Raw genomic sequence first — 19,554 nt, forward strand, 5'->3', positions numbered from 1 at the left:
TTGATAAGTTATATTTCTGTTGTAAAATGTGGGATCCAAACCTGTTATCACCCTTCACTCTACGACTTCACGATACTCGTCGTCTATTCTCTGCCTTAATGTCTGGAAGAACATGACTTATTAACAATTTAAATTAAAGAAAAAAGACAGCACAAAGCAAATAACACGACTTGGCTATACCTGAAATTCTCGTTTTAGTATGCTCATGAATCGAGTATGAATAATGTTGGTTCCTCAGGAGATGGATTCGGTACACATTTGTCTGTTTCCTCTGATGCACACTAGATCCTTTTTTTTTCTTGTTTGCTAGAACTGCATCTTGTTGTTCTTTTGATTTGATATGAGTGCAAAAATTTGTGCATTAAATGTTTTTGGTGTCTATGTCCAAACCAAGCACTCTCTCCACCCCAATTTATATAGTAGTGTTTGTCTAGACACGGAGTTGAAAGAAAGAAGCACTTTTGTAACTTGTGGTTTAATACAAGCGGCCTTAGACCTTTGTGTGGCTATAAATCATCTTATATACGGTAAAATGCGAAGTTCAAAGTCAAGTTACTTCTAAATTAGGAAGTATAACACTCCTTTTGGAACAGACTAAAAAGGAACATATGCAACAAAAATTGGGATTGATGGAGTAAATAATATATCCATAGTCATAATCTCATGTTAAAAAACACAAAATATATTAGTATTATTTATAGACATAATCATAAAATTATCTTGTTAAAGATTTTATAGGCTATTCTATGCTTTATAATAAAATGTTATTATGTGAACCGATCTTCCACAGTAATGCAACCTAATATGGTGTCCAAAGACATCATTATTTGATTTGCTTTATTTTACCCTCCATGAGCCTCCCCTATCTGAGATTTTATCATCATTTTTATTCCATGGAGCCAAGAGGAGTGGTATGGATCTTTACATTAGAAGTATTTATAACTAACTAGCAATTATGAGTGGCATTTGTTCTTGGTTTTGAACCTTTTTAACTCCTTCCAGCATCCCTGGCCGTTATGAGTCATTTTGGAAGGAAGTCGACTCTGTCAAGCACATGTGGAGGAATAGAAAGGAATTGAAGGTTGAAGATGCAGGCATTGCTGCTTTGTTCGGCTTGGAGTGCTTTGCATGGTATTGTGCCAGTGAGATAGTAGGAAGAGGATTTACATTCACTGGTTACTATGTCTGAGATAACAATTTCTGAAAATTTGTTTGGGCAAATTGAACAACTGTAAGGTCGCTCTTTTTATTAGGATGAGTTGAGTAACAGGGATGTTGAAATGATAATGTAGCTAATGGTAGCTTTGTAAATACATAGAAGTACAAGGAGTTAGTGGCAGTTAGTGTAGGGACTTAGGTGCAATTAATGAGTTAGTTAGTGGAGTTAGTTGTAACTTTTATATACACTGTTAGTTAGGATATTTTTCATTCATCACATTGTAAACAAAATGAATAAAATTCTCTCTCTATAAACTAGCAGTCAGCTGTTCATATTGGGCTTCAATATCTTCATAGATCTAGTATTTCTCACTGCAATGGTGAAATTTAACATGGTATCAGAGCAGGATTAGGAAGATCGAAACTAGTTATTGCTAGAATTGTGTTCAATTTTGAAGATCCGTTTCAAAGTTTTGATCGAAAACTTCAATTTTTGTGAAATTCTGTTTCAGCTTTGATCGAAAACCTTCATTCTTGAGAATTAACAATGGCGGAGATAGACATTGATGATCATCGTCATCCTCTTTACCTACAGCCGTCGGATAATTCTGGAAATGTGATAATTTCGATTCAGCTGAAAGGATCTGAGAATTATTCTACCTGGAGCAGAGCAATGAGGTTAGTATTGCGAGCTAAACGCAAATTAAGGTTCATCGATGGCACCTGCACCAAGGACCAATTCAAAGACGATCTGAAGGAAGAATGGGAGCGTGTGAATGCTACAATTCTGACATGGATTATGAACACAGTCTCAAAGGAATTGGTGAGTGGGCTTGTGTATGCAGACGATCTTCATACGGTGTGGAAGGACCTTAAGGAGCGTTTTGGCAAGGTCAATGGATCGAGAATTTACAATATTCATAGAGAAATAACCACAATGTATATGGTACTTCTGACATTTCTGCTTATCATAGTCGACTGCGTTCACTTTGGGATGAATATTATTCCTTGATTCCTTTAATTTGTGGATGCGATAAGTCGAAGGATTTTATGGTGCACCTTGAGCAACAAAAGCTTTTTCAGTTTATGATGGGACTGAATGAAACGTATAGTGCTGTTAGAAGTCAAATTTTGCTCATGTCACCATCACCATCTGTTAGCCAAGCTCATGCTATGCTTGCTCATGAGGAGAGTCAAAGGAAGATTTATGGCTTTAGTTCACAAGGAAATGTTGTCAATGAGATACATGAGAACATAGTGCTGATGAGTGTTGGTGACAATCAGCAGAGATACAGGAAGTTCAATAACCCTGGTAGTTCCTCCAACAGTTCCAATAAACTTTGGTAGTTCCTCCAGTAACTCTTCATATGACAACACAACCAGTACTAGTAAGAGGTTTAATAGCTTTAGTCATTTGGTTTGTGAGTTTTGTAGAGCTAAAGGTCACACAAAGGAAACTTGCTATAAACTAGTAGGATATCCATTAGGTTTTAAGGGGAAGAAGAAAAAAGTATATAGACAAGCAAATATAGTGATAAATGATGATATGTCAGTCAAGGAAGGTGCAGAAGTTAGAGGAAATTTAGTTGCTGCTCATAATGAACAATCTCACAGGGTGATTCATGTCTCTAGCAACAGTGGAAGCACTCAGAATTACTTCACTGATGATCAGTATGATCAAATCATGAGGTTGCTGCTTAAAGGCAAGGGAAGAGAGGTGGAAACTTCATCCAACATGGCAGGTAATGCCTCTATAGCAAATAATGTTAGTTCACAGTCAACTGATGAGCCTAATGATAAGTCCTGGATAGTAGATAGTGGTGCAACTGATCATATGACTAATAATCCCAAATTGATGACAAACATAACTAATTTGCCTAACTCAAAGAAAGGTAATGTACATCTCCCAGATGGTAAAACTGTTCCAATCGCTTATCAAGGGAATTGCAGTATTACAGGTGGATATACTATAGGGAATGTCTTGTATGTGCCTGACTTCCAGTACAATCTTTTATCTGTGTCAAAGTTAACTAAAGAGCTTTATTGCTCAGTGCTTTTCTTTCCACACATCTGTGTATTCCAGGACCTAAGCACTGGGAAAGTGAGGGGGATTGGTAGAGAAGAAGGTGGTATGTATCTCTTGCTTTCACAGAACTCTGAAGGAGGAGATGATGACAACATAAGAAAAACAAGTTGTTTTGTAGATAGTGGCACAACAGATGTTCAGGTTTGGCACAAAAGACTTGGTCATATTCCAGCAAGTGTTATGAAGAAACTAGATTTTTTGAAGAATAAAGTTTCTGTTTGTATTTTCAATAACTGCACTGTGTGCCCCATGGCTAGACAAGTAAGGAAACCCTTTCCTATGAGCACTACTAGATCATCTAAGACTTTTCAATTGTTACATATAAATATCTGGGGCCCATTCAAGGTTCCCACTTATAATGGCTATAGGTACTTTCTGACAATTGTAGATGATCACTCAAGGATGATATGGATTTACTTGATGAAATTGAAAAGTGATTCTATTGTTTTGCTTAAAATTTTTGTTAAGATGGTCAATGTGCAGTTTGGTATGTATGTCCAAATGCTTAGATCAGATAATGGTGTTGAATTCTTCAGCAAAGAATGCACTGATTTCTTGCTAGCTAATGGGATTGAACACCAAAGTAGTTGTCCACACACTCCCCAACAGAATGGAGTGGTGGAGAGGAGACATAGGCAAATCTTGGAGGTTGCAAGAGCCTTAAGATTCCAAGGGAGCATACCACTACAATTCTGGGGAGATTGTGTCCTCTCTGCAGTTTACCTAATCAATAGACTACCCTCTACAGTTTTGGGTGGAAGATCTCCCTGTCTTCCATAAATGCAACCCTAGCATGACACACTTAAGGGTGATTGGGTGTTTATGTTATGCTACTATGACTGAGAGGGTGGATAAATTCTCACCAAGGGCAGTTGCAGCTGTACTTATGGGATATTGCACGACTCAAAAGGCATATAGATTGTATAATCTCAGGAACAAGAAGTTTTTTACTAGTAGGGATGTTACCTTTAGGGAGCATTGTATTCCCTTTCAAGCAGATGCAACAGGCAGACACAACTCCATTGTCCTTGGAAGTTGATACACATTCTATTGATTCTCATACACATATCCCCACACATCTTCCTGCAGGTTCAGTTATAGATACTGATCATGATCCATTATCACCACTTCCAAATATTTCCCCAGATATTGTTCCACATCACTTGCCAACTGACCATCTGGCCCATCCCCTACCAAGTGTTAGGTCCCTAATAGAGGAAGTAGAACTGGTTGCCAATGTTGATCATGGCATTGCTGCTACTATACCAGCTGAGTCTGCTTCCCATTTGAGGAAATCTAAAAGAGGCATTAAACCTCCCATCTGGATGAGTGATTATGTATGTCCAGGCTCAGGAAAATCCAAGTCGAATCTCTCTTATCCTATGTTTAATTACTTGTGCTATAATTCTCTGTCCACCCAATATAAAGCCTTTGTTAGTGCAGTTTCTCTTGATGCTGAGCCTCAGTCCTATGATGTTGCTTTAAAGGAACCAAGATGGGTTGCAGCTATGTAGTCTGAGATTAATGCTCTAGTTCAGAACAATACTTGGGCTATAGTTGATATACCCAAAGGCAAAGTGCCTATTGGTTGTATGTGGGTCTATAAAATTAAATACAAGTCCAATGGAGATGTGGAGAGGTTTAAAGCTAGGCTAGTGGCCAAATGGTATAGTCAACAAAAGGGCCTAGACTATCAGGAGACCTTTTCTCCTGTTGTTACAATGGTTACTGTTCGAGCTGTTATTGCTTTAGCTGCCATGAACAATTGAAGTCTTTATCAAATGGATGTCTACAATGCATTTCTGCAAGGGGACCTTAAAGAAGAGGTTTACATGCAACTGCCACCTGGATTTGGTAGCCAAGGGGGGAATAAGGGTTGCAGGCTCCTCAAATCCCTCTATGGTCTTAAACAAGCTTCAAGACAATGGAACTTGAAGCTTACTAATGCTCTTACAATTGCTGGTTTCATTCAGAGTCAACAGGACCATTCTTTATTCACACTAACACAGTCTGGCAAGCAGGTGATTATTCTTGTCTATGTGGATGACCTTTTAATCACAGGTGATGATGAGCAGCTGATTCAGAAGGACAAAGACATATTACACAAAGCCTTCAAAATCAAGGATCTTGGCACCTTGAAGTATTTCTTAGGGATTGAAGTTTGCAGATCCCAAAAGGGAATCCTATTATGTCAAAGAAAATATGTGTTGGATTTTATCTCTGAGCTTGGACTGGTAGGTTCCAAGTCTGTATTAACACCACTGGAGCAGAATCATAAGCTCACAAGTTTTGAATATGATCAGCATTGTGAAGCTCAGGAACATGAAGATCCATTGTTAGATAATGTGAAAGAGTATCAAAGATTGATTGGGAAATTGCTGTATTTGACATTGACCAGACCTGATATAGCCTACAGTGTTCAAACTCTTAGTCAATTCATGCAGACCCCAAAAAAGTCTCATCTGAAAACTGCCTACAGGGTTGTGAAGTATGTCAAAAATGAACCTGGATTGGGAATTTTGCTGAAAACTGGAGGTGATGCATCTCTAGTAGCATATTGTGATGCTGACTGGGCAAGTTGTCCAAATTCAAGAAAATCAGTTGCATGATATCTTGTCAAGTTTGGAGGCTCATTGATTTCATGGAAGTCTAAGAAACAAAATACAGTGGCAAGGAGCTCAGCAGAGTCAGAATATAGGAGCATGGCTTTGACAGTATCAGAAATAATATGGTCACTCGGATTATTCAAATTTCTAGGAGTCAATATTCCAACCCCAATTCGGTTGCTCACTGATAGTAAAGCAGCTATGCAAATAGCAAACAATCCTGTGTTTCATGAAAGGACGAAACACATAGAGATTGATTGTCATTTCATAAGGGAAAAAGTGCAGCAAGGCTTGATTCATCCTGAGTATGTTTCAACCAGAGAACAAGAGGCAGATTTATTAACAAAGGGACTTGGTGGAGTTCAACATTATCACCTACTGTCCAATCTAGGAGTTTTGAATATTGTCTCACCACCTAACTTGAAGGGGGTGTTGAAATGATAATGTAGCTAATGGTAGCTTTGTAAATATAGAGAAGTACAAGGAGTTAGTGGCAGTTAGTGTAGGGACTTAGGTGCAATTAATGAGTTAGTTAATGGAGTTAGTTGTAACTTTTATATACACGGTTAGTTAGGATATTTTTCATTCATCACATTGTAAACAAAATGAATAAAATTCTCTCTCTATAAACTAGCAGTCAACTGTTTATATTGGGCTTCAATATCTTCATAGATCTAGTATTTCTCACTGCAATGGTGAAATTTAACAAGGGAATTCATAAAACATTTTCTTTCCCAAGAGAGTTTTTGGATCTGAGAATTCCATGTTTAAAATTGATGCAATAATTTACTCGTCTTCGCTCGTTTCATTCCCACTTCAAAAAAGAGGCTTAGACTGAACTTTGTAAAATGTAGCTTTATCTTTTGAGTGATACTGCTGCCAATGACAATCTGTGCCTTTATTAGTGTTCCTTTTGTCAATGTGTGGAGTAGATGACCTGCCATACTTCTATACTGCTGCCTATGACAATCTGTGCCTTTGGTAGTGTTCCTTTTGTTGATGTGTAGAGTTGTTGACCCGCCATACTTCTTGGTTCCATCGATAGAAATAAGAAACATGCATTGTAAACAATGTAGTTATGTAGTTATTGTCAGTTTAGTGTAGCTTATATTGATTTAACTAATGTTTGAGGAATTATCAACTAATGTTCATATGGCTAATCCTTTTCTCCCATCATTTGTATCCCTCAGAACTTGGGAGTTCCCTGGGTTTTGCCTTTGTTTGGCATTTCTTTTGTTAACAGCTTTAAGCTACATGTCCTTCAAGCTTTGTGTTTTAGGGGAAAAAATCTCTCTACCTACAGCATAATTCCTACTTCCCATCAAATGTAGCTGCTTGAGGAAATATCAATAATCTCATGTCAAAGTCAAACAATATCAACAACCGGCTTGCAACATTCAACCACTTTTGTATCACTTCATTTCCCGTAGTAGTAGGATCAGTGTTATCTAAAGTAATCAAAAATACTACAGGCCTGGTTTTCCTGTATTGCCAAGCAGAGTATGATACTAAACTGTGTGGAAGCAAAATGATGAATGGAACTGCAAAGAAGGAGCTATTCTATAACAACTAAAAATTGAGGAATATGCAGCTTAACAACTACAGCTTAAAATGCCAAAAAAAAAACACATTTTGCAGGTAAAAAATTGCAGAAACTGCAGTTTAAAATGTGAAAGCAGCGGCTAAAAACAACATAAACCGCAGGTAAAAACTACAGAAACTGAAGCTTAAACGCAAGAAAAATTTTGCAGGTAAAAAATTGCAGAAACTACAGTTTAAAATGTGAAAGCAACAGCTAAAAATAACAGAAACCGCAGGTAAAAAACTGCAGAAACTGAAGCTTAAACCAGCCTTTTAGTGATGCAGAAAACCAGTACCAGTGCATTTTTTCATTTGCTGCATAGTATGACCTATCATTTGTATGTTGAACAGTGTTAGAATTAGCAACTTGCGTAGTAAGAAGTTCCTAAATCAACTCCATTATGTCTTATCCAGCTTTTAGTAAGTTCTTCCTTCCAATACTGTTTTTTGTTCGGAGATACCAGGAGACTCTTTTTTCGGCTCAACATGTTTAACTTGTAACTGGTCTATTTTCAAATAATCTGTACTATGTAGTTCATTGATTTTAGTTAAATAGGTGAATTATTTAAACAAATTTTTAAGGGGTAAGAAAACAAAGAAGGCTAAGGAGACGCAGGTTCCCCAGAAAACCTTGTGATTAGAGAGTCAAGCCTGTCGCTACGTCTCCCACCGCGCGGTGCTCCATTGAAGGAAAGAAAAAATTGTTAGTAGTATTGATTTGTTTTCCTTTTAGTAGTATTGATTTCAACCGTGTTTTAGTTGAATTGTTAATAGTATTTATTCCAACCATGTTTTAGTTGAATTGTTAGTAGTATTGATTTCAACCGTGTTCTATTTTGGTTGTTTGCTAAATGTTTGATAGTTTTTTCTGTTGAATTCGAGATTTAAGTTGGTTGCTAAGTTTACCTTCTAATTTCAGAATCAATATCAACTTTCAAAGGCGGAGTTTCTTCGTACTCAGCTACCCAACACACAGCTGACAGAAGAACAAATGGAGGAAAGGTGGCTTGGGAGTGTTGGTGGTCCCACTAGGTTTGGCACAGCTTATGGAATGCCACATCGTGCATTTCGTCAATATAGGTCGCCCCTAGAAGGGCTACATTCTTCCAATACCGAGTCGTTCGATAGAGTGAGTGTTATGGCCATGGAGAAAAAGATTGCTGAGTTATCTAGCCAGCTACAGGACTCAGAGGAAAGAGAGGGGCGGAGGGACCTGCAGTTTGATGGTATGAGGGCCCAATTAGACGCATTACTTGCTTCGAAGGGGATTCCCTCGTGTCCTGATGATGCTCGTAACCCCCATACTCAATCTAGTGGTGCGAATGATGATGGGACTCACGTGTCAAACACACAAAGGAATGTTTAAATGTTAATGTTGTGGTGGATTTGTGGATTGTGTAAGTGTTTTGTGGATGTTTGCGAAGGGTGAAGTAGTATAATGTTGTAGACTAACTTAGTGTGAATCTACTAGTTTAATGTTTTGTGGATATTTGCAAAGGTTGAAGTAGTTTAATGTTGTGTAGATGTTTAAGAATGTTGAAGTAGCTTAATGTCTCTTCGGAATGTTTGAATGACGTTTTGATTCAACTTTGAAGTAGTTTCGAATTGAATTTGACGTATTGTTGGTTGTAATATATGTGTTTGTTGAAGTAGCGTAATGTTTTATGTTTTTTAGTAGTTTGGTGAATTGTTGGCAGCTATTTGAGCTGGTTTTAGTTGAATATAAAATTGTTTTCATCTTGACAGGGGGGCAGCTGGAATAGCAGCTGGATCCTACCAATTATTTTGCATGAGGTCGGTTTTCTGCAAAATTTTCCAACAAATTGCAAATTACCGACCTCATGAGGTCGGTTTTATGCAAAATATTCTCAGAAACTGCAAATTACCGACCTCATGAGGTCGGTTTTCTGGAAAAAAAATCCCAAAAATTACAAATTACCGATCTCATGATGTCGGGTTTCTGCAAATATTTTGGAAAAATTATAAAATATCGATCTCATGACGACGGAAATCTAAAACAATATATCATATATTCATATAAATTACCGACCTCAGGAGGTCGGTAAACTCATATCATTATATTATTAATATAATTTACCGACCTAATGAGGTCGGTATTTTATTTAATTAATATCTGACTTAAAAAACATGAGGTCGGTAATAATTCCGACCCACTATTTTCCGACCTGATTTTGAGGTCGGTTTTGAGGTCATTTTTTGCCCAAAACTGACCTCATGAGGTAGGAAAATGCCATTTTTTTGTCGGAAAATCCTGTTTTTTTACTAGTGATTTAGCGAAATGTTGAACATCATCGTTTAAATATAGAAATGTTTTTTCTTGGTTGAATTTCATGAACTAGGGTTTAGGATGGAAAAACATAAGATAGTAGGAATATGCAAATACGTTTGATTGTTTATCAGATCATAAGAACCAAATTTGTATCAGTTAATCAATATTAAATAGATACCTCAAATAAATAAGTAAATATTTAAATTTGTTGGAAAGAAACAAGCAATAACCAAATTTCACGACGAGGTAACAGCGTAAGAAATACCCAAGTCAAAACTTCTCACACTATTTGAACTAAGAGAAGACAATAAACACTAGCACAAATGGAAATCAGAGCAGCAACTATAACAACAATAAAATAGCAAAGCAAGCAAAAATAAATCGAATGTAAGAGACAGCAAATTTACGTGGTAAAACCCCTTCAAGGTGAAGAGGAAACATCCACGGGACCTTCGGCCCACAAAAGCTCCATTAAAATCAACAAGAGTTAGAACAATGTTCTCCATATGGCTACAACAACAAAGCCAAGCACGGAGAAACAATACATAAAAGATAGCACCAAAACTAGTGAAGAAAGGAGAGAAATCACCCCCAAAAATGAGCTACTGTTCGTACTCGACAACTGGAGATACAAACCACAAAATCCGATCTCCACCGTTGAAATTGAAGAAGCAGATGTTGAGAACCCCCAGTTCAAATTTCAGCACGATCCAACGGGTTAACGAATCGAGAAACGTAATTTAAAGCGGACTGCTGTAGCAGAAACTTTCTAGATGAAAATCTGCTTTCTCTCTCACGTTTTTCTCTCTATATGGCTGCTATGAATTCACTCTTGTATTATGAAAATAAGACCTAAATTTATCATATATATAGAGGAAATTTTGGGAAAAATTGGCCTGGTCCAAATTGGATTGGGTTTTATTAATCCAATTCCACATAGGAAGGAAAAACCCCCAAAACCTAACAATTCTCCCCCTACCGACTATGTGGAGGAAACCGCCATTCCGGTGATCAAGCAACAATACTCTAAATCTAGACTTGCAGCCAAGTCCAGAATAACCTGAATGGATAACATCTTCACAACTGGAGAAAAGATTTCATCAAAATTAACTCCCTTCTTCTGATTAAAGCCCTTGACAACCAATCTAGCCTTGTACCGTGGAACTGGGTTACCATCTTCATGTTTCTCCCTAAAAACCCACCTGTTTTTCAAAGCTTGTCTATATCTAGGAAGCTTAACCAGATCAAATGTATGATTATCATGCAAGGATTTAATCTCTTCTTGCATAACATCAAACCACCTTTCTTTTTCTTCACTATCCATGGCCTCATCAAAACTTTCAGGTTCTCCCCCGTCAGTCAAGAGTACAAACTCATTGGGAGAATAACGAGATGAAGGTACTTTCTCTCTAATAGATCTTCTGAGAGAACTCTTTGGCGCATCAATAGCAGCTGGTTGCTGGCCAACCACATCATCTTCCACTGGAGCATCAACAACATCATGCTGGTCATTCTGAACATGATCTCTATCTTCATTATCAACTTGATCTTCATTATTTTGAAGATTTTCTTCAGGTGCAATAGTCACAGGAACTGGATCAACATCAACTAAGCTCTCATTGCGCTGAGAATCAACCTTCTTAGCTTTGTCAAAATCTTCAATTTTTTGGTCTTCAAAGAACACAACATCACGGCTTCTAACAAGTTTCTTCTCAACTGGATCATAGAAACGATAGCCAAATTCATCTTGACCATAACCAATGAAGATACATTGCATGCCTAGTTTTAACTTCCAGCTTTAACCTCTCATCCTTAAGAACATGCACAAAGGCCTTATACCCGAAGACTCTCATATGAGAATAAGAGACATCCTTACCAAACCAAACTCTGTCAGGAACATCACCATCCAAAGCAACAGTAGGAGATAAATTGATAACATAACCAGCAATATTAAGTACTTCTGCCCAAAATGAATCTGGCAGCTTAGCATCTGAAAGCAAACATCTAACCCTTTCAACTAGAGTTCTATTCATCCTCTCTGCTAGACCATTTAACTGAGGAGTCTTTGGAGGAATTTCCTGATGCCGAATACCCTGCTGTCTACAATAATTATCAAAAGGACCACTGTATTCACCACCATCGTCTGAGCGGATGCATTTTAATTTCTTCCCTATCTGTCTCTCGACCAAGGCTTGAAAAGTCTTGAACACATCAAGTACTTGATCCTTGGACTTCAAAGGAAATACCCAGAGTTTGCGAGAATGATCATTAATAAAAGTCACAAAGTAAAGTGCATCACTACGAGAGCTTACTTTAAAAGGACCACACAAATCAAAATGTACCAACTCCAGTAAATCCAACTTTCTTGAAGGCGAATGACTGTGAAAAGAAACTCTTTTCTGTTTCCCGGCTAAGCAATGAACACATCTCTTTAACTTTTCTTGTTTCACTCTAGAAATAAATTCTTCGTAGCCAAGTTATCAATCCCCTTCTCGCTCATATGACTCAGCCTTCTATGCCATAACTCTGATGAAGTATCATTCTCTACCAAATTTACTGAGTCACCACAAATGGAGCCCTGAAATAAATACAAGTCAGATGTCTTATTACCTCGAGCCACAATCATTAAACTTTTAATAAGCTCCCACTGGCCACCACCAATGGTTTGATCATAACCATCATCATCAAGCTTTTCTACAGAAATTAAATTCATACGAACATCTGGAGCATGCTTGACATTGTTAAGAACCAATCTCGAACCGTTCTTACTTTTCAAGAAAACTGTGACAATGCCAAGTACCTCAAACTCACTATTATTGCCCATTCGTAACATTTTAAAATTACCCGTAGTATAAGATGAAAATAATTCCTTCTTTGGCGTGACATGAGAAGTGGCACCTGAATCCACAAACCAAGTAGATTCATCACAAACAAGATTGATATCATTTTTACCACAAGCAACAAGAAGATCATTTTCAGCAATAACAGCAACACGATTTTCATTATCGCCTTCTTTCTTTTGTTTTTTCTGGTCTCTCTTAAACTTGTAGCAATGTTTCTTGATGTGCCCTTTCAAGTGACAATAGTAATATGTAAGATTCTTATACCTAGAGGATCTTGACTTGCTTCTACTTTTTCCTCTGTCATTCCGACCTTTGAAGTTACTTCTCCCCATGTCTTCAGTAACCAAAACATCGGAGTGTGAAGTTGAAGAAGAAGAAGCTTGAGATCTTCTTCTCATCTCTTCATTCAAAACACCACTCTTAGCATATTCCATAGTTACACCATCACTGGGAGCAGAATTAGTCAAAGAAACTCTAAGGGTTTCCCAAGAGTCTGGCAAAGTATTAAGAAGCCAAAGTCCCTGTATTTCTTCATCAAACATGACACCCATTCAAGACAGCTAATCAAGGACACCCTGAAAATCATTGATATGATCAGAAATAGGGCTGCCCTCTTTGTATCTAATATTCATCAATTGTTTCAGTAGGAACAACTTATTATTGCCAGTCTTTGAAACATAAAGTGTCTCGAGCTTTTCCCACAAGCTTTTAGCATTTGTCTCATTCACAATATGATTTCGAACATTATCTTCAACTCATTGCCTAATATAGCCACAAACCTGTAAGTGTTCAAATTCCCAATCCTCATCTTCGGGTTTCTTAGAAGCAAACACAGGTAAATGCAATTTCTTGACAAATAGAAGATCTTTCATTTTGCTTTTTCAAATATGGTAATTACTGCCATTTAAACAAACCATCTTACTCATATTTTCCTCCATCATTCAAATAGACAATTAACATAACTAAATACAACCACAAGCTCTGATACCACTTTGTTGGGAAGAAACAAGCAATAACCGAATTGCACGACGAGGTAACAACGTAAGAAATACCCAAGTCAAAACTTCTCACACTATTTGAACCAAGAGAAGACAATAAACACTAGCACAAATGGAAATCAGGGTAGCAACTATAACAACAATAAAATAGCAAAGCAAGCAAAAATAAATCGAATGAAAGAGACAGCAAATTTACGTGGTAAAACCCCTACAAGGTGAAGAGGAAATATCCACGGGACCTTCGGCACACAAAAGCTCCATTAAAATCAACAAGTGTTACAACAATGTTCCCCAAATGGCTACAACAACAAAGCCAAGCACGGAGAAACAATACATAAAAGATAGCACCAAAACTAGTGAAGAAAGGAGAGAAATCACCCCCAACAATGAGCTACTGTTCGTACTCGAAAACTGGAGATACATACCACAAAATCCGATCTCCACCGTTGAAATCGAAGAAGCAGATGTTGAGAACCCCCAGTTCAAATTTTAGCACGATCCAACGAGTTAACGAATCGAGAAACGTAATTTAAAGCGGACTGATGTAGCAGAAAATTTCTGGACGAAAATCTGCTTTCTTTCTCACGTTTTTCTCTCTATATGACTGCTATGAATTCAATCTTGTGTTATGAAAATAAGACCTAAATTAATTCTATATATAGAGGAAATTTTGGATAAAATTGGTCTGGTCCAAATTGATTGGGTTTTATTAATCCAATTTCACATAGGAAGGGAAAACCCCAAAATCTAACAAAATTTACTTAAATTGATTCTGTTCAAAAGGCAAGTTTATGACAATAAGTTGCTTGATATATACTATAACTAACATGGACAAATAAGTACCAACCAATGTAGATTCCCAAAACTCTAAAATCTAAATCATGAACTGATTTCTTGCAGATAGAGAAATAGTCTGTGAGAAAAAATAGAGAGTTATTTCTTTTGAGTGTATTAAATAATCTGTCTCGACTTATATGTTGGTCTTGAGTGTAACTCTACTGTACGTAATTTATACTCCCTCCGTTTCAATTTATATGAACTCATTTGACTGGGCACGACATTTAAGACAGAGTGAAAAATTTTAAAACTTGTGGTTCAAAATAAGTCTTGAATATTTGTGTGACTGTAAATCATTTCATAAAGTGAATTTGTTTTCAAATTAGAAAAGAGGACTGTACTTTTACTTTTTACACAATGTTTCTTTTCTCTTAATATTACCATTTACTATCTAATTTTATGTTCAATTCTTGAGTTGCTCGATATTGAACTGACTATCAAGCAAACTGCTCTTCTCACAAGTATGAAAATTGGAAACAAAAGCGGAGAAAAAAAGAGGTTGGGTGGAAAGCGGTAGTTGTACTGTCGTGAGGCTAGATTGAAGGGTAAATGCAGTCATCTGACTCTTATTAGCAGTAAAAACATACCCGCACCGAGTGTTTACCCCTAGCCAATAAATGCAGAGTTGTCTTACTCAACCATAGTTAATTAATATGTATCTTCACCTCATTAGATCAATCAACTTCTTGGTATGGATAAAGAGATAAGGATTAAAGAACTGTACAAAAAGAAAGAATTTACAGCAGATGGGAGTAAGCTTTGGGCGATTCCATATATCAGAATTGCATTGAGAATTACTAGAAGTGCACTGAATTCTATTTTGTTGAGAATTACTTTAGAAATTGATTGCAAAGTGTAATTCGTTCATGATTTAGAAAGTAGTAGGCGTCTGCTACAATTCTGGTTGTTGAGCATCTCAATGTGTATGTACAAGGAATAGGTGATTGTTGTCTGTTTACCCTCATTTCTTACCTTTGAACTCAGCAGCGCGTTGAAGGATGGGAGAAGATGGTTAAATTTCTGATTTTGGTCCATTTCGGCGCTACTTTTTTTAGGAACCAAGAAAAATGTCTAAAGTTGTTTATTCTGGTAACACAACCTTAAATTCACGGAGTGTTCTAAGATTATTCTTTAACGTTTTCTCTTTGTCTTTTGTTTTCTCCCTTCTGATTACCATGTTGTTTTTATATAAGGTAAGCTTTCCAATATTTGATGTTTTTTCTATTGTAAGGTTGTTGCTTATGCCATTTTGGTGGTGCTAAAGAAGTATTTGCACTTCGTGCTAAAATTATCATCATTTTACTAGATTTTTGTGTATATGCTTGTGTTTTCCAGTTCAAGTTGATGCAGCTATGTGCTTATACAACTCTCTCTGCCCCTTTGATCTTTCCTTTTCAGGATTATGATCCAGAAATCCTAGGACGGCCCTTTTTAGTGAGGATGCAAATTATGCAGAAATATGTGTATCATTTAAAACACATATAAATACTCACAGGTTAACCAAGTCCCTTTTGCAATCATTTTTTGGCTTTTATGGAATGAAGGTAATTAAAATCAAAATTTATTTGTCTTTTTTCACTTGAAGGTTTCACGAATTTGTTTGCAAGTATTTTGGTTCGAAGTTGTGACCTTTGGTTAGTCAGCTAACTTTTGTTACTAAACTTCTAGATGAAGTTGTTTGTTTGATGGACTAATTGTTTGGTTGATCCATTTAATTTGCTTCATTTTGTAGACTAATCTGTTGGCATGGCTTGTGTAAACATTTGATACCATGTATGATTTGTTACTTTGCTGACAGATAAAGGCCACAAATGGACCTTTTTGCTGAAGCAATGGGAATTTTATTCTTGGATGGGACGAACAAGTATATTTTAGTCATTTACAACAAACTTCTTCATGTATCCCAACTCACTCTACAATAAAGCACGTATCGCTGTTTTAAATGGTGTTTTAAAAGGCGTTTTCAGGGCGAGCCCTGGGGCGGGGCGTACCAAAAATGCCCCGGGGCGAAAGTCTCCAAAGGCGTACGCCCAGCAATTCGGGGCATACGCCCGGGCGTTTGGGGCGAGTTTTTTTTTGTTGGGGTGTCTTGGGGCGTAAGCCCAGAAAACTTCTTCAAACTAAAACGAAATTTGTTAAATAAGTCCTTAATATAATGCCCAAATTCTCAAAAGCGAACATGTAATTACTCAAATGTTTTAACAAGGAACTGGAGCATTAAATTTAAAAGTCAAGACCTTTTTTTATTGCTAGAATGCCTAATATATATTTTTTTCCAATTATTTATCTTGTCTTCTACTATCTAACGAGCAGTCACTTGTACTTGTAAGTAGCATATAATAGATTGTTCTAATTAATTTTTTTGTGGGGGTGGAGCATATATATATATCACTTTTTTATAGTTTTCTTCAATTTTTTATGCTATTTCACCTATTTAAAAGTATTTATTATAATTATATCATTTTATAAAATACTAAAAATTAAAACCCCATGGGGCTTACGCCTCAATGAGGCAGACGTAAAACGCCCCGCCTTATGCCCTCGCCTTTTAAAACACTGGTTTTAAAGAGTAGTGCTAGAGATGACTGCTTCGCTCACTGATTATTGTATTCAGTTTGTAGAATCCAAAATCAAGATCCTCCCACCCATTGAAGTTGACATCTCTTCCTTCATTTTCTCCTCTTTATTTGGTATGTAAGTTATAATTTTCTTACATGCTTCATTGGCAGCATAAAATCTCTCCCTGAACTTTTTCTTTAAGAATTTTCTCCACAGGCAGCAAGTCTTGGAGGTTCTAATATTGATCCCATTGCTTGGGAAGATAAAGAGTGCAAAGAAGAATCAAGGTTCGTTGCTTTGGTAAATATATGAATCCATAATTTATTTTTATTTCGTAAAAAAATGAATCAGAAGTTTTTTCCCCTCTAAGGTATTCCAGAGTATTTATTTTGATTCTTGTGTTTCATGCATTTATGCTTAGGTGAGAAGCCACATTATACAACTCTCTAAGCCTTTCGAGGAGGATGCTCTCAGACCAGGCATCACTATAATGGTCCCAAGTTTGGTCTTGTGCTCTCCATATCTAAGGTAATGTGAGAACTAATTGTCAGAAATTGTGTCCTGTGTACAAATATTTCTGTAAGGTTGATAATTGGTAACTCTAAAACCTTATTTCTGAAAACTTTGGACTTGCTAGATCTCTGAGAAAAGCTGGTATCCAAGCATGCTATAGTCCTGGATTAATGATCGATCAAAGAATCAAAGTCATCAAACAAGGTGATAATGACCTCTCTTCCCTTCACTAAACCCCTCTTCCTTCATTTCAGCCTTCATACTTCTGAATGACAAGTATAACAAGAATAAGAGTATAAGACATTTTATAATACTCTTTAACCTTCTCAAAAAGAGTATGATACATTTCATCTTCAACAAGGCATTCTCTCTTATTGAGTGTTGTTGTACTGACATCCTTCGCCTAGATGATGCTATATTTATGAGTATTATGTCCAAAGTCATGTTTTAGGATTTCTTTGCAAGTTTCATTGCCATAAGAATTGACCGAATCATTGCATCATTTGTTGCTAAATAGAATTCAAGCATTGAGAAGAGCTTGTTACATGAGCTTAATGTTCACTTAACGTACGATTAGATCGTTGGCTTTTAACCAAATATGCCTCACTCAATTTGCTGCAATAGGTTCTGTAGACTAAAATAGGAAGATTGATAATTTATTATATGCGACCTACACTAAAGACAAATACGACAATTAAAGGTTCTATAATTTCATTATCAAGCTAGCTAGGTTTTCTCTTTTCATGCACTCTGCCCTTCTTTGAACAGCTATGCATGAAAGACTGCGAGATAACATTGTCAATGGAGTGGATCCATAAAATTTGTATGATCCAAAAGTGCAGAAATAAGAGAGGTACATCTCCATTAGTTCCTACTACAATAATTATATGTATTTTTTTCTTATTTGCTAATCTCAAATTACTTCTAGCTGCAATATGCATGTGACTTTTAAGTTATTTTTCTACTGTTGAGCTCAAAATTTTCACAACCTCATTGTACTTTCAAACCTCATGGTTCTCTGGCAAACTTGATAATGAACGTTTTCAAAGAACTCTTTTTAAGTAATACCGGATGAAGAATGACAAAGAATTGCTCCTTTACTTGTTTAGAGGCGAAAATCTGGTGTTCGTATAATGTCTTGGTGAATCATGTCACCATGCCTTTTTCCAAATATAGAAAGGATATATTTTTAAGTTGTGTATAACTAGGAAGTTTATTGGAGTTTAATTACTTCTTGACGGCGATGTAAAACTTTTACTTGCTACTTTTTGAGGAAACAGAGGAGGACATTGACACTATTGCTTGTAGTTACAGGCATCAATGTCCAAGTGACACAAACAATGATTTGAGAGAAATGTTCTTTTTCATTCATATAATTAATTTAAGCAATTAATATGACAATTGTTGCCGACAATACTAACATCACAAAAGGCTAGCCCTCTCTTTTACTTTGGCATTTATCATCTTAGATTTAGTTTGGTATGTTATGTTTTGATTCTAATGCTTGGTTTTTTCTTCTTTCAGTGGATGTCCAGGTGAGGCATGTAAGGTCGACTCCAATTGTTAAGAACCAGATTTTGTCCAATTGTGGCACAATTCTTGTATTAGGACCACCAACATGAGCATGAACAACTGTTTTTGTCTCTCATTAGCAAGCTCTAGAATGTAAATGAATGTAATAGTGCGAAGCATCCTATGTAATATTTATTAGCTTGATGATATTGCTTCCTTCTTTTTGGGAATCCCACTAAACAATTAAAACAAAGTATGAAATTACCTTCTGAGCGTTGGACCTCTTTTGTACAAAGAGGTTAGGCAAAGCCCGTGCTATGCACGGACACGGGCCATCTACTATATATTATGTTTATCGAAACCACATACATTACAGTAGTTTTAGAGGATTCAGTACACTACCTTTACAAGGTCAACACAGTCCTGAAACACAATAATTACTTGTAAGTTTTATTCTGGTTAAAATCAAACCAAAAATATTTACATTCATTAGATGCATTGTAGATGAGTCGGATAAGTGGACCTTTCTGGAAAAAAATACATTTGAAAACTTTGGGTATTGAATCCTAGA

At 36.6% G+C, this 19,554-nt stretch overlaps 1 long non-coding RNA gene across 5 annotated transcripts; it reads left to right on the forward strand.

The window, feature by feature from the left end:
* Positions 1-15,091: 15,091 nt before the first annotated feature.
* LOC132633691 (uncharacterized) lies at positions 15,092-19,188 on the forward strand. Of its 5 annotated transcripts, none has more exons than XR_009579746.1 (7): positions 15,092-15,894; positions 15,985-16,033; positions 16,198-17,089; positions 17,175-17,258; positions 17,380-17,675; positions 18,240-18,324; positions 18,996-19,188. It is a non-coding gene; the product is annotated as an uncharacterized LOC132633691 (long non-coding RNA). The 5 variants fall into 5 exon arrangements; XR_009579747.1 differs by having other exon boundaries at positions 15,098-15,894; positions 16,198-16,263; positions 17,014-17,258; positions 18,996-19,185; XR_009579748.1 differs by having other exon boundaries at positions 15,103-15,894; positions 17,014-17,089; positions 18,996-19,183.
* The last annotated feature ends 366 nt before the right edge of the window (positions 19,189-19,554 follow it).

Source organism: Lycium barbarum, chromosome 3, assembly GCF_019175385.1.
Source record: "Lycium barbarum isolate Lr01 chromosome 3, ASM1917538v2, whole genome shotgun sequence".
NCBI classification, from domain to species: domain Eukaryota; kingdom Viridiplantae; phylum Streptophyta; class Magnoliopsida; order Solanales; family Solanaceae; genus Lycium; species Lycium barbarum.